At 39.6% G+C, this 21,364-nt stretch overlaps 1 protein-coding gene and 1 pseudogene across 5 annotated transcripts in view; both read right to left on the bottom strand.

The window, feature by feature from the left end:
* Window positions 1–21,364, bottom strand: part of RBFOX1 (RNA binding fox-1 homolog 1) — a 2,060,838-nt gene that overhangs the window by 1,065,397 nt on the left and 974,077 nt on the right. The window lies entirely within an intron of this gene.
* LOC109495030 lies at window positions 7,970–16,526 on the bottom strand (annotated as a pseudogene).

Raw genomic sequence — 21,364 nt, forward strand, 5'->3', positions numbered from 1 at the left:
ATAAATTTCAACGGTATCTTGGTATATTGGAGTCAGAAAAATATGGAATCTAATCTCTTACTCTAATTATAACAAGTCTTGAAGATTGCTTCTCCATCTCTAAATTAGACATACAGACACGTACCTTGCAGAGTTAAGAACCAGAGAAAACATGCTGAAGCTCTCAGTCCAATGCCCGACACACAGAGGCAGTGAGTGCCCAGGCAGACATCAGCATTGTATCCTTATTCCTATTACTGCTGATATATTAACACATCACCATCTTCATCATCCTCGTCATTATAATAAAAATGGAAAGCCTCTATGGCAACATTCAAATAATTATAATAGGTACAACGGGTACTCTCATCTTGTTAGCCGAATAAGCAACTGATTTTCTTAAAAGTAGAGCTTTCAATTGAACAACAAAGAAATCCATCCCCGGGTAGCAAATGCAGATGCAGAATTATCATGAAGAGAAAAAGAAAGGCTGGCAGAGGCCTTGCTAATAGATAGAGGTTCTCTTTCCAAAGCAAACACCAGGTGTAGAGGCCAACTTGACTCACTTGGCTGTTGCTGGTTTTCTGTACTGGACGGACAATGCAAGGTAATAGTATTGGAGCTTCTCGATTGTCTATGTCTGTGCGTATATAGTCTCTGTGTGATCAAAGTGTATCAAGGCAGCTTAGAAAATTCAACCAACTTACCAAAAACTGCAGTAATTTCAATGTGGCTCATTGGGAGTACTAATTACTCTGTAAGTAAAAAGACCCATTGGAAAGAACAGTGAGCTTTGGCTAATTAGATCAACATGAATACAGAATTCAGACTTTACTTCTGTTCAAGCAGAGAAAAAGTAATAAACATAACCACTCTTGCATCATTAAAAAAAAATCACTGCTACCCTTGGAACAGGGATATACTATTTCTGCTGTAATTATATCATTTCTCAAAAAGCCTTTCCTGGCCTTCATGACATTGGAAGTAGCTGAAAGATTACTCACTACCGATTAATGTTAGGGAACTAACGACTGTTCTCGCTTTTCCTTTAAACTCAACTGAAATAATTTCACAAGAACTTGCAAATACAAAATTGTGTTAAGAATGTCCAATTGGTCCTATTTACATTTGCTACATCAAAGTATTCAGACATCATAAGTAAATGTGAAATGGGGGCCTTCCAATACCTTATAGGTTATGCAAACACCTAACCAGAAAGAACACTTTGAAATTTTTATGGAGCAGGAAAAATTGGAAGTGTATTAATCTAGGCAGTGAAATTGGGCTTTTTGTCATGTTTAATTGCTTGAATTCATAACCTAGTTTTGCTGAATCAAAAACGCGTTGCTATAGCTGACACAAGCTGTTTCAGCTTTTTGGGCAAGTGTGTGCGCGCGCGCGCGCGCACACACACACACACACACACACACACACACACCACAACTTTTCATGAAAACTTTAAATCTATTAATAAAAAAGCACTCCTGAAAACTGTTTGGAACACTGCAGCTAGTGAATAATTAAATACAAAGGTTTCCAAGCTGAACCCTACATGTTACAAGCTGACTTTTAAAGAATTACTTATTTTTTTTTTTAGTACCATGCAAACAGAGGGAGGGGGCAGCATGAGCATCAGATAGGCAAGACTGCTATTTTGTTATGTGATTTAATTCAAATAAATTAAAATGCATGATTAGAAAATTCCTGATGCCCTTATTTGCTCTTGTTTACTATTGCTTATAATACATGCAAACGCTCAACTCTGCATAAAAATGAAGGAAAACAAACAGAAGGACAAAGACTTCTACCCATAAATATATAAAGACCTAATGTATTATAACATCCTGGAGTTTTCAGATCTGTAACAAAATAAAGTTGGAATTGCAAAAAACTGCTTTTCTCCCTATTTATTTTTACATTGGTTGAAAAACCAGTACAAGATGAGGATTCAGGTCTACTAAAAGGAATTGCGTTTTAATTCTTTCAAATAACTTGTTTCAATCCACTCTGTGACGACTTTGAAACTAACACACATGAAACTGTTAAAAAACAAAATAGCTACAACTAAATGTAAATAGAAGTTTAATAATAATAAAGCCTTATTATTATTTCATAAAAAATCCTTCCTCTTTTGGATCACATTCCATTTCTCTGGTACTGCAAACTGAACTAAAATTCCAATATAAAAATTGTAAATTTTGCAGAAAACAAGACCAAAATGATCTTTCACTGGACATTGTAAATAGCTATTTAGTTCGAGAATGACCCATCCAACCAGGTTCTCTGTTATCAAACAAAAAATGACAAGGGATATGTATGGATTCTCATATAATAATCTCAAAATATGACTATTTATTGTCCAAATCTTACAGTTGTAATTTGGAAGAAGGCAATTGCAGCAAAAATTCCTTTACATGAAATCTCCTTCAACTTTTGTGTCACACTCATGGAGAGAGAGAAAAAAAAATTGGAAAGAAAAATAAACTTATTTTTGTGATACTTAAAGCTAGCCCGTAAGTGAAGACTGATGGTTGTTTCTCCCAAGTCCAAGTAAATACAGATTAAAATGAATCCAGCTTCTAAAATTAAGACAGGTAATAGAGAAAACAGAAGTTTGAGGGATAAGGTTATAGTAGACAAACATAAAAATATGCTCAGCCCAATAAAGTTATAACAAGCAAAGTGCAATGTTGTAAAAATCCATCACTTGGTGATAAGAGAGAAAAGATCCAGCTCTTTTCATGTAACATAGGCATCCTCCAGAGTCAGTTTGCTTGGTTAAAATCAAATGACAAGAAAAGTTTGAATATTCACTTTTATTTACAAGATTAAGGTACAGCAGATTGCCTGATATTAATTAGTTCTTGTATACGAACGGAGAATACAAAAAAAGAAAAAGAAAATCAGGTTCCAATTATCCCTTAGGGTGCAAAACATTTGTTACAATAAAAATGCAGTAGTAGAAGATATCTGGAAAGCTTTCTGGGTTCTACGTACAAAAATAAAGACAGATGGAAAGAAATACAGGTGGATAGAGAGAGAAGGGGGGTGGAAGGGGGGGGGAGATGGAAGAAAAGAGAGGAGGGAGGAGAGAGCAAGGGAGAGAAAGAGAGAAAGAAGGAAGCAGGTAAGCAAGGGAGAAAAGAAACCTTTGCCCATAGGTAATACTTCCTCCAACTGTTCAGAGAAGCAATTTTCTCTTCATAATCCATGAGTATTCTAATATAGAGGAAGCACTGGCATGTGTGGAGGGTGTGAGTGGGCAGATAAGAGTTGAAAAACCTGCTTTCTGTATGAAAATCATGAATGCTGCCCGCATTCCCCATGAAAGCCAGCTGTCACTGATTGACTGTAGTTTACTTACTTGAAGAACAACCCTCTTAAAACTTAATCACAGCAAAGGCAAGTTAGCCCATTTCACAAACACATTTACACTCATGGCCTTTGGATTTCCAAAGATACATTTTGATCAAAAATAGGGAATCACAGCGGAGAAAGACTTTATAGTCTTAAACCAGTTCACCACCCAGCTACCCAAATAAAGAGGATTACACAATCATTTTTGATGGCCTCCGTTATAGACTGCGTTCATTTCTGTGTGACCAAAATTAAAACCATATGAACAGTGAGTAAATTATGAGATATCTAAAGATACTCAGAAAGGGACTCTTTCAGGAAGTAATTTAATGAACCATTCCTACTAAGATGATTTTGCTAACAAAACTTTTGGATTCAGAATTCTGCTGGGGTCCTTCCTAAGTAGGGGGGAGGCACTGATCTTTTGTCAACAGAAATTAGTAAAACCACCAGTTTCACAGTAATCTGGAAATAATGGCTGAGGGATAGGCTGAGATTGAGCCTCCCAGGTGATCCTCCTAGGCCGATAAATGTCGTAGGCAACCCTTTGCATATACATACATACATATATATATATATATATATATATATATATATATATATATATATATACACACACACACATACATACATATATATATACACATACACACATGTATATATATATATACACATACATACATGTATATACATATACTGTCAATACTGTCAATGTAATTTCTCTTCCCTGGGCATCAGGCAAAGCAGAGGAGATAAGGACAGAGCAACCAGCACGGTAGACATGTTTACACAAACATGCAATACATATTCCCACACACGCACACACATGCCCCATCGGAACGTGAGCGTGCCAACTTTCCAAAGGCACGGCCCATCTGGCCAGTCATTTCGTAAACCTCCCATTTAAAGAACCGCGCAGCTCTTGCAAAACCCCTGCGAGCCTATTGGGACTTTTCCGGGCTTTCTTACAAACGCTTATTCATCTCTAGAAATAAAGTTAAACGGAGCCAATGAGAATGGGCAATGAAGTTCCCCACTAACTTCTCTCGTCGGTAAAGAAAATCGATTCATCTCCGGACTCCCCCGTAGCCACAAACGCCCCTCGCCCTCTCCGGGCGTCCCGCGCCCCCGGGTGCGCCCGGGGCGAGCCGTGACCCACCCTCCGAGGTCCCCAGGCTGGCCTCACGTACCGGGTCTCACTCACGCGCTGCAAATGCATCCGCAGCCTCCCATCGCCGCTTTGGTTTACCCGGATTCCTGCCGCCGCCAAGTCCCTATTCTAATCAGCAGCCCCGAGGCGCACACGCCGCCACCCTCTCGGCGTGAACGTTGGACAGCGGCTGACGGCGGCTCCTCTGCCACAGGCAGCCAAAAATGTCAGTTTGCACACTCCTCCCCCCTGTCGCCCGCCCCCGTCCCCGTCCCTCTACCACCCCCTCCCGCGAGTCAGTGGGCTTCAGGAAGCCTCTGCAGAAGCAGCTTTCTCTCCATCCCTCGCTCTCCCTCTCGGCCTCTCCTTCCCTGATGGTGTTCAGAGCCCTCTTCTCTCGCCTTACCTGAAGGGCATCTCCCACGACTGCAATTAGCTGCCAAGATTTCATTGTCGGCTGCAAAGTGCCTCCTGTTTCCTCCCCGGGAGAACACGGGAGAAGTCCGAGGCAACAGCAAACGGCAGCCACGTGCTAGCAATGTAAATGACTCCAGTCATCCGTCGTGCGCGCCGTGCCTGCGCTCGCCCTGGCTGCCTGACACCACCGCCAGCAGGTGCAGAACGCGCCGGGAGAGAGCGAGCGAGCAGCCGGAGCAAGGAGGCATTCAACGCGGAGAAGCGCACAGAGGGAGGCCACCAAGGTGCCGGGGACGCTGCCGCGTCTGAGCCCGGCTTCCAGGGCGGCCCCGGCCTGGGCGCCAAAACACTCGCCAAATTGGACGCCCAGTGTTTTTGCAAAGTCTTGCAGCCCAGGAAAGGCGGTGGGTGCTGAGCCTGCGTGGGTCCCGCCTCCTCGCTCCGAGGCACTTGCAAAGCGCCGAGCTGGCGGCAGTATCTCGCCGCTCGCCCTCCCTCTCCCTCTCCTGCACGTGTCCCTTCCCTTGTTCTTTCAAGCATTAAATATGTACCACATGACAGAATAGGGCACCTTGCACGGTCCTCCGAGTCCACACTTGACAACCAATTTTAACTCACGAGCAGTGAAATGTCTAAAGGCAGGATATAAGCACTTCCAATTACTTACACTACTCCTGCATTATTCAAAATGTCCACGGGACAGTATTTATGACTTCCAATATGCTACTCCACATATAAATACTAGTAAAGGATGGAAAACCCCATCACTCCCTTCCCCCCTACACTGTTGATAGGCTTTCCTCAGTGTTTCCTCCGAGATACGATTACACTTTTCCATTAGTTAAAACTTTGTGACCTCAAATCTTCTTACACATTAACTGCTAAATGAGAATGCTCTAAAATTTGACCCTGCTTTGAGGAGGAAATATCTACCATGTCCTGTTGAACTTCAGAGATCACCTGTGAAAAGGTATTTACCTTGATTATGGCATCAGAGTAAATGTCCCCAAAATCCACAAAGATCCGTGACTTTGTTTGTTTGTTTACTTACTTAAATGGGAACGAGTTACACCAGGCTCTGGCTATTCCCAGTCTGAATATTGCATTGGTTAGAGACCAATCAACTAGATGGGGGAAGTCAGTCTTTTGGACGTAGGAGAATTAGATTTTTTTTTCTATTTCTTTATAGTCAGAACTGCAAGCTATATACGCTAATAGGGCCTTGCTTCTTCAAGCACTCAACAGTTGACTAGGATGGAACTAAATATGGAAGAAAAGTGTATATATAGACTATATTCAATTAGCAGTGAAATATTCATTGGATTCCTGTGCCGTCTTCTTGGTTACTCTATTTTAGTTACAGGCCTTGTGCACAAGTGATTAGGATTTTATATGTCGGTAAGCAAATTTTAAAATGCTAATACATCTTTCAAATATTTATTTGCACATTTATTATAGCCCCATATCTTGAGGCAATATTTCCAGGTTTTTTTTTTGGAACATGCCAAGTCCTTCCATAACCATCAACCACCTCTGTCACACCAGAAACAAAATGAGTTTTTTTTTCCTTCTATGCATTCAGATTGTTTTAAATATTGCATTAATACACTGTTTAACTTGTTCCTTATGGAGTTAAGGAAAGTTGGTGCATGTTTTCTCTGCCTGCCTTCGGTGGGGGCAGTGGCATTTAAAGGATGCTAAGATAGCATTAGGTAGACCTTCCTTTCCCAGTGATGGTTCAGTACAGAGTACACTAAATTCTCTGATGATTTAAGTTAAAGTCTAGTATATGCACATATCAGCTCTGGGGTCAATGGCATTGGGTAAAGTGGCAAAATGTTTCTAGATTTTAGCTTAACCAGAACCCCGTGTAATTACAGAGATGCACAAAATAAAGCAGTAGTATTACAGCGGAAACTGGCATTCTCAGGGGAATCATTTGATTCACAAATCAGCTCACAAAAGCGAGGTTATTCGAAGTTAAGGATGGTGGGGGTGGCGGATGGAAAGATAGCAAACCCTAATTACAACCCCATTGTCCCCGTGTTCCCTGGCACATATGGCCATTTAATCACGGAGTATGACAACCTTGGCAGATGTTGCCAAACCTGGTTATTGATATAAATTGCTATTCTCGTGTGTAAGTGCCCGAGCAGAGACCTAAAACAATGTCCGTACTCACCCAAAGGGAAATAAAAGGCCACACGAGCATCTGTGGCAACAAGACAATACAGAGCTAAGGTGGGTTCCTTGCTCCGTCCAAAGGAACAGCAATGAATGAAATCTCCAAACCAAGGAGACAAAGCCTCCCTGTGGGAATGTCAACTGGTATCGTCACTCCAGAAACCAATTTACTGGTAGCTATTAAAACAGAAAATGTGCACATGTTATAGCCAAGCAGTTCGACTTCTCTGCCCTAACAAAACATGTATAAGCTGTGTTCATGAATATACCTCCACCACTGCTTGTTACAAGGGAAAAAATGGCAAATACCTACTGGCATTAAAAAATGCAATATATCCTGTGATGGAATACTATATAGCAGTGAAAAATGACTAAAGTGTGAATAATCCATAGCTATACAGACACAATTATGTATAAAGATGAAGAGACCGACTCATACTACAAAGAACAACTATATATACATTTTTTCAGTCAAAATTTCACTGAGATAAAAATGCAAGTTTTAAATGATTCATACACTATGGGACTATTTATGAAATAAAATGCAAAAATGAGGTAATATTATAGATTTTCTGCAGTTACATATTTATGGATGTATAGAAAATGATCCAGATTCAGCCTCTGCCTGTTTTCACACAGCTCACAAGCTCATTTTTCAAAAAATACTTCAAAGGTGAAAAAGAAAAAAAAAAGGAACAGGAATATATAAGGGCACCTGGGTGGATCAGTGGGTTAAGCATGTGACTCTTGAATTTGGCTCGGGTCATGATCTCACACTTTGTGAGAATGAGCCCCACATCAGGCTCTGTGCTATTGGCACAGAGTCTCCTTGGGATTCTCTCTCTACTTCTCCCTCTGCCCTTCCCCCATTCATGTGCTCTCTCTCTCTCTCTCTCTCTCTCTCTCTCTCTCTCTCTCAAAATAAATAAACAAACTTAAAAAAAAGAACAGGAATATATGAAAAATATTTCAGATTTCAATGTCCCCGAAAGAAGTTCTACTGAAAAACAACTATACCCATTTGTTAATACATTGTGACTACTGAGCTGAGTATTTATGACAGAGACCAAATGGTCCACAAAGCCTAAAATATTTACTATCTTGCCTCTTACAGAAAAAGTTTCCCAACTTCTCATCTAGAAGAATGGGCCCCAAATTCCTAATAGTGTTTAGAAAGGGGAAAGGCACTGCTGTTGATGGAGGAGGTTGAGAACTTAGTTTTCCTTTAAAAGAACATTGATATATAAAAGGTCATATATGAGCTTTATGTACACAAACCCTTTAAAGGGTACATACACACACACCCCTTTTTAATAAAGTCTGTATGTGTATAAAACCTTAAAAATATGTATTTATTTAAATATACATATGTATACACACACACATACACATAGCGTTTTTGATTATAAAGGGAATGTGTGCACCACTTTTAAAGTGTGTGTCCGTGTACATGTGTGTGTCTATACACATATATTTATATGCACCTACCTGGAAGAAAACACTCAAAATTGGTGGTTCTTGGGGGTGGAAATGAAGACGCTTATTATAGTCTTCTTTGTTATTTCAGGTTTTTGTCAATTTCCCCAACAGATGTAAATGTAAGAAAATGGTGGATGCCCCTGGCCATGTGAGCTGTGACAATTGCCACCGTGCCAATGTGTTTTTCTCCCTCAGAAACTGCCTTTTCTCTTTAACTGTTGAATGATAAGACCTTCAAAAACACATCAAGGTTTAGCTCACACTAACCTAACATTTCTGGAAGACTCCAGTATCTAATTGCTTCTTCATAGGAAAACAAAAATTTAAGCTTCAATGCACTAAAGATTTTTATAAAAATCAATCTTACCCTTGAAGTAAAATGCGACATAGATTACCCTTCTGCTGTAAGTTATGGTAATGACTTACTGAGATATGCCTCACAATACAGTAATACTGCTTCTTTACCAGTTTGAAAATATTTTCCTATAGAAAAGCACAAAGCATGTTCTATCTGAAAAATAAACTAAAATAAAATTACATAGCAACCACATTGGTGCTTTGTAGGATTAGAGCAGCTGGACCTAATGATTTTCTTCGTCCTGACATCTAATAATCCAGTTGCATCAGGAAAGGTGAGCTTAATGAAGCATATTCAGATGGGAGAGCATACGATTTATGGTGGGCTTGTTGTGGTTATATTCCTAAATGGATCCCATTAGCTCAACATTGGTTGCTGGTAAATGGCCACATTTCCTAATAGACAAAAGCATGAATCACCTGGGCATATTTTAGACGTGTGCTCTACAGAATGGTCCACGTTACAACTTTAAACTAGGACCAGGTGAATGACCTTCTTTAATGAAGCTTTGCCGACTTTCTTTGAGCAAGAAACAGAATTATTACAAAGGAACACTCATTCTACCTCCTCAGAATTTAGCATGTACACTTAACCTTATACTTGAGATGGTATATATCAAGCACACCACTGAGAGGATGTTTTAAATAGAGCTACAACAAACCAGTATTGTTTCAATCCTTTTTATACAATTATGAAATTGTAAAACCATTATGTTGTTGTTTTGTTTTTGTTTTTGTTTCTTTTTACAGATCTACACCTTTATTTACTTTCCAGTAAGTTTAAATCCTTGAGGGATATAGCCTCACACGGATTCTGTGGTCAGTGGCTTTGGCGGGAAAGTTGTTTTGGAATTTGGCACAAACCATGCCACTGTTTCCATGAGCACGAGTAACTTTTCTCTAGATTACTCTGGTTTTGTTCGGTTTGCCACCAGGAGTCACTGTGTCATTCTTTGCTTTGTACACATAAGCACTTCTCTTGCCTAGACAGAATTCAGTTTCATCTCGGGCATAAATACCTTCAATTTTAAGAAGAGCCGTGTATTCCCTCTAGCTCCGGAGACCCCACTAATAGCCAGCAAAAATGACCTTGGACCACAGCCTTCCAGACTTATCGGTTGTTTTAGGAGTTCTGATCTCAGCAACCTTGCTCCCAAGCTTCAGCACCTCATATGTGTTTATTGTGGAAATTTGAGAAAATTTGGAAAAGCATAAGAAAAAAGTCACTCATTATTTATCACCCAGAAAGCCACACGTAACATTGCAAATCTGTCCCTTCAAAGATTTTTCATTGCATATGTGACTAAAAACTCAGAAGCACAGAAGAGACATTTTACCATATAAGCTCATTTTTCTACTTTGCAATGTATCGTGAACCTTTTCTGCTGTAAAAAAAAAAAAAAAAGATAACATCAATTTTGGTATGCCACTATAAGAATACACAACTTCTATTAAATAATACCAACACGTACATTCTTGGTGTTCAATAACACCAACATGAACATTCTTATCCATAATGTTATGAGCTTGTCTCTCTCTGTTATTTCAGGATAAATACATATTTGGAAGTAAAAGTGGTCAGTCAAAATGTGGGCACCATTTTTAAAATTTTAGATCTAAAGAACCAGAATCCTGGAATGTTCTATTAATCCTATACCCAGTAACAGGATAAAAGAGAACCTATTTCACCCTGGGAACAGTTTTGGGTCAACTATTTCTTCTTTCAATAACCATCTCCCTGGCTTTGGCTAGGTTCCTCTCCCATCCACCTGCCCCAATTGGGCCTCCACACCATTGCATGCTAAATTAGCATAAAACAGCTCAAACATAGAAAACAAAGGTGGTAATGGGGAGCAATTTAAATCTAAGCTTATTTAACCTAAGTGGCTAGTGGCTGCCCATTTTGTCTTAATTGCCTTTTAAACTAAAATCAATGTTAAATTACCTGAACAACAGTTTCTGCACAACTGCAAACTGAAAATTCTTTAAGTGCCTCCTCAAAAGCCTTTGGCTCTTATTTGGCGGACAGACAGGAAAAGAGTCTCTTTCTTCTTTACTGTGCTCTAGCTTTTGACGATGGGATATGATTCAAGGATGCACTCTCTCAAAAACAGTCACCACGTCAACTTTAGGATGAACTACTCCTTGACATGAGGTATTCAAAATGAAATCTGGATAATGGAATTGGAATAACAGTCCTTCCTTCTTTCCTTCTTTTCTTCTCATCAACGGGGAGAGACTGAATATACAAATGGAAAACAACCAAACCACATATACAAATAGAACTCAGACCTATGATTGGCAGTATCCCGCCCAGGAAACCAGCCTGCTCTCCACAAATCATACTGGTAGCACATCAGACCACTTCTGACTTCTAATCTCTGGTGATCAGTTCAGGAAGCCAAAACAAAAAGGCCTGTAACACGACCAGCTCAGAAAGAGCCACAACTTGATTAGTAATGAACAGCTTTCCTAACTTTTGTACCCACTTCCAACTTAGGGCCAAGGTGTGCAACCAGTCACATGGAATGTCCTGCTTCCACTTGGTGCACCTGCAGCACTCCCACACCAAAAGCCTCCAGTTAGGGCACACCTGAAGCCTTCCTTTTTTTTTTTTTTCCAACTATGAAGCTTTCTCACCCTATTGCCTGATGTTGAGTCTCTGACAAGTGATGCTGGCTAACTCCCTTGCTACAGTATGCTTTGAATAAACAGTTCTCATTTGGTTGGTGTTTGTTTATTTCCACCGTGATTACTTGTTTTCAATACTGTGTTAGGTAAACAAGATAGACAAAACCCTAGCCCTCAGGGAGCTTATGTTCTAGTGGGTAAGACAGACAATAAACAAGATAATGACACATTTTAGTAACTGCTGTGTAGAAAATAAACCATGCACTGAGATGGGGAAGTAATTGGGGTAGATGCTTTAGATATGATTCTCGGGTTGTTAGGATTTATTATATTACTGGTTAAACTTCCTGCTTTTGTTTCCTTCAAATACTGATTGAGCACATGCCACCACTGAGTCACACACACACACACACACACACACACACACACACACACACACACACAAACCACCTCTGTCAGCAAAGAGTCTCGCAGGGTGACGTCTGTTCAGTAATAACCAGAACGTGAAGTGGACAAGCAGGCAGGGTCAGAAAGAAGATGCAGGGTATGAGATATGAAGGCTAAGAGACAGCAGGGAAAAGCTTTCAGATACTACAAGGGGTCCTCAGGCCCCAGAGCAGAAGATTGGGGTGGACATGGAAGGGTTCAACACTCCCTACTACAAAATATGGTACTGCGGCGGCATACTGAATATTTGAAGCGGAAAGAATGTGAGTAACAGCAGATGCGGGGAGCACTCTCTGAGCCCCCCATCCACTCTGAAGCAGGTCATAAGATCTCATGGGAGAGGTGCCCTCCCTATCCTTATCTCCAAAGATGGAGGGACACAGAAGGACTTGTTAAGTTCTCCCCAGTTTACCACTTAGCTGCTATCACATTTCCCCATGACTTCCGACTCTTCATCAAACCTGGTATAAAAATGCTCACATTTAACCACTTCTTCAGGTCTTCACTTCCTTATGAAGTCTCCTGTGTCACGTAAAACTTACATTACATAAATCTGTATGCTTTTCTCTTGTTAATCTGTCTTTTGTCAGTCCAATTTACAGAACCTCAGCCAGAAAACCCAAGATGTATACAGGAAAAAGATTTTTTTCTCCCCTGTGTGGGGAGAGGCACACACATTATTACTGGCATTTCTGTATGTTATGCCAGCATGGACACTTTTAAGACAAAAGAGGTTTGCTTTGAGATATCCCTAAATTGTTGCACTACCTTCTTTAGGAAAATCTTCCCAGGGGCAGGGGGTGGCACCTTAATGGATCAATCTGTTGACATATGACTTCCGCTCAGGTCATAATCTCTCAAAGTTCGTGAGTTTGAGCCCCGGGTTGGGCTCTGTGCTTACAGCTGGGAGCCTGGAGCCTACTTTGGATTCTGTGTCTCCCTCTCTCTGCCCCTCCCCTGCTCATGCTCTGTCTTTCTCACTGTCTCGATAATAAATATTAAAAAAACTTTTTTTAAAAAAAATAACAATTTGTCCCTTGAATTTCCTAAGTAGGGGATTGCACAGACATTTGGGGAGAACAAAAAGTCATGTGAGATTAGAAATCACTCATTTCTGGGGCGCCTGGGTGGCTCAGTTGGTTGAGCGTCCGACTTTGGCTCAGGTCATGATCTCATGGTCTGTGAGTTCGAGCCCCACGTTGGGCTCTGTGCTGACAGCTCAGAGCCTGGAGCCTGTTTCAGATTCTGTGTCTCCCTCTCTCTCTGACCCTCCCCCGTTCATGCTCTGTCTCTCTCTGTCTCAAAAATAAACATTAAAAAAATTAAAAAAAAAAAAAAGAAATCACTCATTTCCTCAAATCCCCTCACTCCTTAGGTCAGTAGTCTGTCACCCCACAAAGGAAATAAGGAGACAAAACAGGTTCCCAATTCCAATGACTTAATCTTGTCTGAGCCCAGGGCAGAATGACGGTAGAAATCTTACATGCCCGAGAGTTTCCTCTACTCAAGATTTTAAGAAATTAAAAGGCCATTGATGCTATAGGCATGTGTAATGCTCAGCCAACATCTCTCCATGCCACGGCAGAGATGCCAATCATTGCCCCCCACCCTTCAGGGTTTCTTAGAGAACCTTCTCCTCTTGTGACCCTACCTCAACCAATCCCCAGTCCAGGGACCTGGATCAGACACATAAGCCTCTCTGGTCAAATCAGAGTCACTCCTAGAGAGACTTCCAGAATTGGAAAAGAGATGGAGTGGTAAGTTTGACAGCTGGACTTGGAAGGCTGGGTGGATTTTCACAGTAGACTCTGATGAGTAGTTAAGAGAAGCAATCTACAGAGAAGTAGAGAAATGCAAAGAGGTGACCTCTAGAAAGAAATGAGAGGAAGAAGGGAGAGACAGACAAGCAGAAGGACTCTGGCCCCGGAGAAAGACAGAGATGGGGAGAGTTGTTGTCTTGGCCACTGAAACCTTTCTTCTTACTTCTGTATTCCTTTCCTTCTCCATGTGCCTCTGACGCAAGCCGACTTCCTGCAAAGTCCCAACCATACTCTCTACCCCTGCTAGAGTGTCTAGACACAGTTAGGGTGGCACAGGACATGGCCAGCCTGCAAAGGAGTCCCCAGATCCTTTTGCTTTTCAGGAGAGCAAAATATCCCAATGCTGTGATGAATAAACCTCTTCCCTGTGTCTCATGATCTTTCATGAAGCATAGCTGTGGTCCAGCCTGTCAGAAATGCAATTTAAAACCTGAGTGCTAAAATAAATACAAATTCTCTGACACTAAAGGTTAGGTTTTGTTAGGCTTTTTTCCCCCAACTGTAAGCATAAAGATATCTTCCCCTCTAAAAATATCACCAAAAATATTGATAGATTCATTTTTCTAACATTATATATATGAATGCCCAGTGAATTCCATATATGAATTCCAGAATCCTTGTCAGATACAAAGTTGAATAAATCTGTTGAAAAAGGTAAATATAAACAAGTATTATAAAATAACATTATATTTTATACATTAGATTTATATATTTGAAGCTTAGGCATTATAAGATGTGTGAATATATATTATAATTATAGCTGAGATAAGAGTAAAGTATGCTATGCATCTGCCTGCATAGGAGACATGCATAGGAGGAGCCTTTTTGTTCTGCTTAAGGTCAGAAGGCAGATTTCAAAGAATTCACAAAGGTAGTGATGCTTGAGTTAGGTTTTAAAGGATGCACAGGAGTTCATTTAACATGGTCAGTACAAAATGGCAATCTAACCAGGGGAAGTAACTTATGTAAAGGCACAGAGGTGTGACTGTATGAGCTAATGGCTAGGGTAAAGTGGGCATAGGTCAGATGATAAAGGCCCTGTATGTCATGGCAAGGGGTTTGGACTCCATTTCTCCACAGGGAAAGTGAAACAGGCAGTGGCTAGGAATACCACTCCAGGTAGAATGTGGGAATGGACCACTGGAAGTAGGAAGATCCATTAAGAGACTCTTTTATTACATTTCAGGTCAAAAGATGATGAGTGTTGACACAAATGAAGACATGACAGTGATCATATAATAGGAAGGAAAGATTCAATAAATACTTTAGAAATAGAATTAAAAGGACTCATTGAATGACTAGAAAATATGTAGAGGTGGGATGGCTTTAAAAAACAGAAGAAGGAGGAAGAGGAGGGGAGTAGAGGAGGAGAGAGAGAAAGAAGGAGAGAGGGAGAGAGGAGAAGAAGAGGAAGAAGAAAAAGAAGAGACCAAAAAGTCAATGTCAATTTCTAGATTTGTATTTTAAGTTATTGATTGAATGCTGGCACCAGTGACCAATTTCAGGAGCATCTGATAAAGATTTGAGAAAGATAAGAGGCTCATTTTGCCCACTCTCAACTGGGTAAACTTACGGAACCTCCACATGGAGCTATCCAACAGGCAATTGGGCAGATAAAAACTGGGATCCTGGGGAGAGGCTGAAGACCATCTGGAAATCTTAAGTGTAAAAGATGGAGCCATGGACACAGAACAGGTGATCTTGGAAAGCAGACACTCTGATATTTGATCTATTAATGCCCAAGGCAACACAATAGAATACAGGTGCTAATCAAGTCCTAAAGTACATTTGAATAGATGTACAGTAGACAGGACTGTGCCATATCTATGCTTTCATATAACAGTATAGTCACTGTTTAATATTTGTGAGTATTTTACAACTAGTAAGATGACAGAATCCAAGCATTAACAACCTGTTCCTGTAACCACTTGGATCGAATCATGCCCTTTTAAACCTACTCCACCTATTAAGGAAGCATACAAGGGGGCATATTCTTTAAAGCAAACAGCTAGCCCTACCTGGAGGCAGGAATTTGGGCTATCAACAACGTCTAATCAGGTTTCTATATACAAATATTTAAAATGAATGATTATAGAATAATAAATTACTCACTAAGCAAATGTCTGTTTGCCAGGTGCAAAATAGGTGATTAATGACTGTTTGCTAACTACAGGACTTACTGTGTGCCAAGTTCAAATAGGAAACAGAGATTTCTTTGGGTCACTTTGCTGTCTAGAATGTGAGCTGCGTTGGCATCACATACCCTTATCAATAGTAAGATGAAGTTACTCATCCACCAATAGCTTAGTCCACGTGAGATAAATATAGGAATGTGAAGTCCCTATCCGCTACTCTATAGGTCTTGACAGGCAATGGAGGATTCCTAATTCCCAACGAATGACCTATGGATATGAGAGCACTCCAGGATGCTGGGATTATTCCTTCTAACTCGTATGCATTCAACTGGAATGTGGGACAGTATGGAAAACAAAAGAAAGGGAAACCAGTATGAACACTGACAGCAATTCCATAGGCATCCCAAGCACTGCACAAATCCTGACGAGTGAGTATGAAATAGGAGATGTGAATCTGCTCTTTCCTCCTGAGTTCTAGGCTCTCAGTCAGATACCTCAGAGGAAGGGCAGCTCACCTCCCACGGTGTGAATCCCCTTTTTAAAGCCACTTCTTTTCTGCATGGCAGGCATGGCCCCTAAAAGCAAACCAATGCCTCACCTGGTGTTTAATGAAAAAAGAAATCCATTTCATAGCTGGATTAAAATTTGGCTTTGTTGGTCTCCTAAATAGACAACAGGCTGGGCTTTGATTGAGACCTTCTGAATGGACTGTCAATAGCTACAACGGACTCTACTCATGGTTGTATTTTCAGAACTTCACTACCACGTGAGAGGTAACCACTTTATTAGTTACTAGGACTTGATAATGTGGCTCCTGGGTACGATTTTGTTTATTTCCTTTCTACTTTTCATATTTTACCCTGGCCCTTTCTTTTCTCTTTTCTTGCCCCTTTGCTTTCTTTCTACCAGAATCTCCGATGTCCTCTTGACAAAACCCTGCCATTGACCTCACACAGCCTATGTCCATATTCAGGGTGAGACACACACATTGCATATTCTATCTATAGTTCTTTTTGCTCATGTATGTAGTAGGAGAGAACCTTTTCAAGGGTAAAAAAAATGCCTTAGGCCATTCCTGAATTCTGGGACCTGTGGTCCATGAGAAAAGTTAGACTAAAGAGGAGGGGACAACTAGTGAGCAAAACAAGAAAAATGAGGACACATTTTAAAAATATATGCTGAATATTTTAATGTTTTAACAAAGACACACAAATAAAATGATTTTATTTATCTTTGCAAATGCATAACAAAAAAAAGTCATCTAAAGGCTATTTAACAGATGAGAATTTTTGTGGCAAAATAATTTCCCATTAAAACTGTTAATAAAACAGAAGGCACTGTACCAATCACAGTTTGAGTGACAACAATGTGTCAGTCATGATTTCTAGACTTAATTCTGTTTTAAATGTCCCGCTGCAGATGGCAATGTCCTAAACTATAATTGTGCTCTTTACTAAATCATTGCAGGGGTTGTAAAAAAAATATTAATTTGTGCATAAAAGGCAGTGTGGTTCAGCAGTGGGACATGAGTTTATCAAGCTGTATGATGAATTATAATTCTGACTCTTGCAATTTTGCCAGTGTATCTGGGTGACTTACTTTAAATCTTTATTTAGTGAAAAAATAAAAGCTAAACTATATGCCCTTCATAATCAAGAGACATAAGCCACATAGGCTTCCAGGGCTCCCAATCTCCCTACCCCCACCACAGTGTGGGAGACATTCGGCATCTATCTACCTTATGCAATAAATCTACCCTCGTGCAGTAAAGAGCTGACTTCAAAGATGTATCTCTTTGCCAAAAAAAACATCATGCCCACCCCCACACATCCCCCATCCCTCAGGCCTGAATACAAATAAACTCTGTTTCTTTGGTATTTCTTTTTTCTTAGCTCTTAAGATACAGAATGCTCTGGCCATCAAATGACCAGTAGAGACATTAAAAAAGAAAAGAAAAGAAAAGAAAAGAAAAGAAAAGAAAAGAAAAGAAAAGAAAAGAAAAGAAAAGAAAAGAAAAGAAAAGAAAAGAAAAAAGAAAAGAAAAGAAAAGAAAAGAAAAGAAAAAGCTTATTCTGGGATTTTCCTATTAACCCTTTTTTATCATGTTTTTCTGTCTTGACAAAGGTAGAGAGTTTGAACAATCAAACATAAGAACTATACAGAAAAATAAAAGCCACCATTGGGAGATGTTATAATTACCGCTCTGCAAAATTTCCCTTCTAAATACCACTAACTAATGGCAGAGGAAATCTAAGCCTTATCCATAGAATTCTAGAGCCATAGCTGGAAGATCCAATGGCATGTAAATGGTGCTTGATGTCTCAGGTTTTCTCTTAAAAATTTATGTGCATGTGCCTTCTCTTACCTATATATTTGTTTGCTTTTAATATAAAAAATAACACCTTCCCTCTGAAAGCTTTGAGCAAAATTGATGCTTCAGAAACCAGCTCTATGCACTCTGTGGTTAAGGGTCCCTGTCTCACCAAAATATAGTTCTAGGGGGTATAAATATTGCAGTTTAGGAAACCCAGCTACAATAAAGTCACCTTGCCTGGATATTTATGTACACCATTGTATTTAATAGTAATAAAAATTATTATTATAATAACAATGACAACACTATTAAAAATAAGCACCATGTTAATGTAACTTGAGTTCCTGCTGTTGCCACAACACTTTACATATAATAATCCATTTAATCCATAATAATTGAAAAGGTGTTCAGCATCACTAATCGCCAGGGAAATAAAAATCACAATGAGATATCACTGCACACATGTTAGAATGGCCATTATCAAGAAAGAAAGAAAGAAAGAAAGAAAGAAAGAAAGAAAGAAAGAAAGAAAGAAAGAAGAGAAAGAAAGAAAAAGGAGGAAGGAAGGAAAGAAGGAGGAAAGTGTTGGTGAGGATGTGGAGAAAAAGGCACTCTTGTACACTGTTGGTGGCAATATAAACTAGTGCACCCACTATGGAAAATAGTATGGAGGTCCCTCAAAAAATTATGAATAGTATTCCGTTAGATCCAGCAATCCCACTTTTAGGTTGTATATCCAAAGGAACTGACATTAAGATCTCAGACAGATATCTGCACTCCCATGTTTAGCATTATTCACAATAGCCAAGATATGGAAACAACCTAATGTCCATGGTGGATGAATAAGTGAAGAAAATGTAGTACACACATACAATAGAATAGTATTCAGCCCTGAAAAAGTAAGAAACCCTGCATTTGCGAGGATGTGACGAAACTGGAACATTATGCTAAGTGAAATAAACCAGACACAGAAGGACAGACACTGCATGATCCCACTTTTATGAGGTGTCTAAAATAGTCAACCTCACTGAATCAGACAGCAGAGTAGTGGTTTCCAGAGGTGTGGCAGGGCAGGGGAGAGAATGGGGAGATGTTGGTCAAAAGGTATGAAGTTTCAGTTACATGAATAAGTTCTGGATATATACTATACAACAGGATCTGTAGTTAACAATATTGTGTTGTATACTTAAAATTTGTTCAGAGGGTAGATCTATGAAGTGTTCTTACCACAAAAGAAAAAATATATAAAAAAAGGAGGAAAATTTGGAGGTGATGTACAAGTTTATGGCCTTAATTGCAGTGATTTCATAGGTATGTACTTACCTCCCGACTCACCAAGCTGTGTACATTATGTACAGCTTTTTGTAAGTCAATCCTATCTCAATAAAGTGGTTTATTATATATACACACATACATTAAATATATCTAAAATAATTATAACTAAAATAGAATTAAACCTCATTATGTTATCAGATACAATTCATATAAATAAATGATATAAATGATTAGATCAACTGTACTTAATTATATTAAAGTCAATGTGGGGTGGGAACACTGGTCCCCAAATAAGGACTATTCAGGTTTCTGTACGTCTCTGCCTAGAAATCAATCTGAGTGGACTCTATATTTTTCTTCACTTATTTTACAGTCATATCACCAGAACCTAAATATGAGCATCCACACTGAACAGCATGCTATGATTCAAAGTCAAAGAGCCTAGCCTAGTTCGGGGGTCTGGGGTGGCTCAGTCGGTTAAGTGTCCAACTCTTGACCTTCGCTCAGGTTGTGATCTCATGGTTTGTGGGTTCAGGCCCCGCATTGGGGTCTGTACTGACAGCGTGGAGCCTGTTTGGGATTCATTCTCATTCCCTCTCTCTTGCTCCCCCCCCCCCCCCCGTCTCTCTCTAAATAAATAAATATACATCAAAAAAAAGAGCCCAGCATAGTTCAAAAATACCTTAGAAAGACACTAAAAAAGATGAAACTCTGACTTAAGCCTCCTTGGGTCCATTGCAGGTTAGTTCTTTATCCTTTGGTTTCCTTCCCTCAGAGATTCCTCCCATAGACTTGGCACCAGGATAGTGGAGAGAAGATAAGTCCAATCACCTTCCACCCAGCAGCCATCAGCTCAAATTCAGACATGTCTAAGTTTGTATTCTGGCTTTGTGAAGTTCCAAGAAATTTGGCAAGTTATTTAAATCCTCCAGAACACCCATTTCCTCACCTCTAAAATGGGTTTAATACCAACAAATTTAGATGGTTGCTGAGGGGATTAAATAACATATGTGAAAGTACCTAACACCGTCCTTGGGAAAGAGAAGGCGTTTAAAATGTTTGAAAAATAAAATGATGTCAAGATGCACTGAAGAAGATTATAACCACTGATGGTTTTGGAATTTTTTTAATTCCTTTTTTTTTTCCGGTAAGGATTAGCCAGAAAGGTTAAAGGTTATACACATACTCACAAATATACATAATTTTCAAGTTTTTTGTTGGTGTAACAATGAATCAACTCAAACTTCAGTCTAAATCAGGATATGACCATCTTTTTCCATAAAGGCTCAGAGAATCAATATTTTCTGTTTTGTGAGTCCTATGGTCTCTGTTGCAAGCTTGTGTACTCTGCCCTTTCAGCACAAAAGCATGGAAACAAATAAGCAAGGCCATGTTCCAATCTATGTCACTTAAAGACATATGTATTTCCTCAAGTGAGAAGGCTCTGGTCTGAGTGTGCATTAAAAACACAGGTGAGGATACTACCAATTTACTTTCCTTGTGGATTTTAGAAGCTGAGTCCTAGGAACCCAAGGACTGAGTTCAACTGCCAGACTCATTCAGGACAGAAATGAAAATAAAAGATGTCCAGTAAAGAATGAAATCAAATGCACTGCATTATCTTGGCTCTTTCTGGCTCATCTACACTGTCAAAAGAAGAATAGTATCATTAGAGGCACAAGGTATAGAAAGTGTGCCTTTCATCTCCCTGTCAAATAAAACAAATAAGTAAACAACAACAAAACTCACTCTACCATTTTTTTATTTTTCCAAGTAAACTGCTCTGCCTCGTTCTGCAAACATAGAGTGTTAGACAACC

Source organism: Felis catus, chromosome E3, assembly GCF_018350175.1.
Source record: "Felis catus isolate Fca126 chromosome E3, F.catus_Fca126_mat1.0, whole genome shotgun sequence".
NCBI lineage: Eukaryota > Metazoa > Chordata > Mammalia > Carnivora > Felidae > Felis > Felis catus.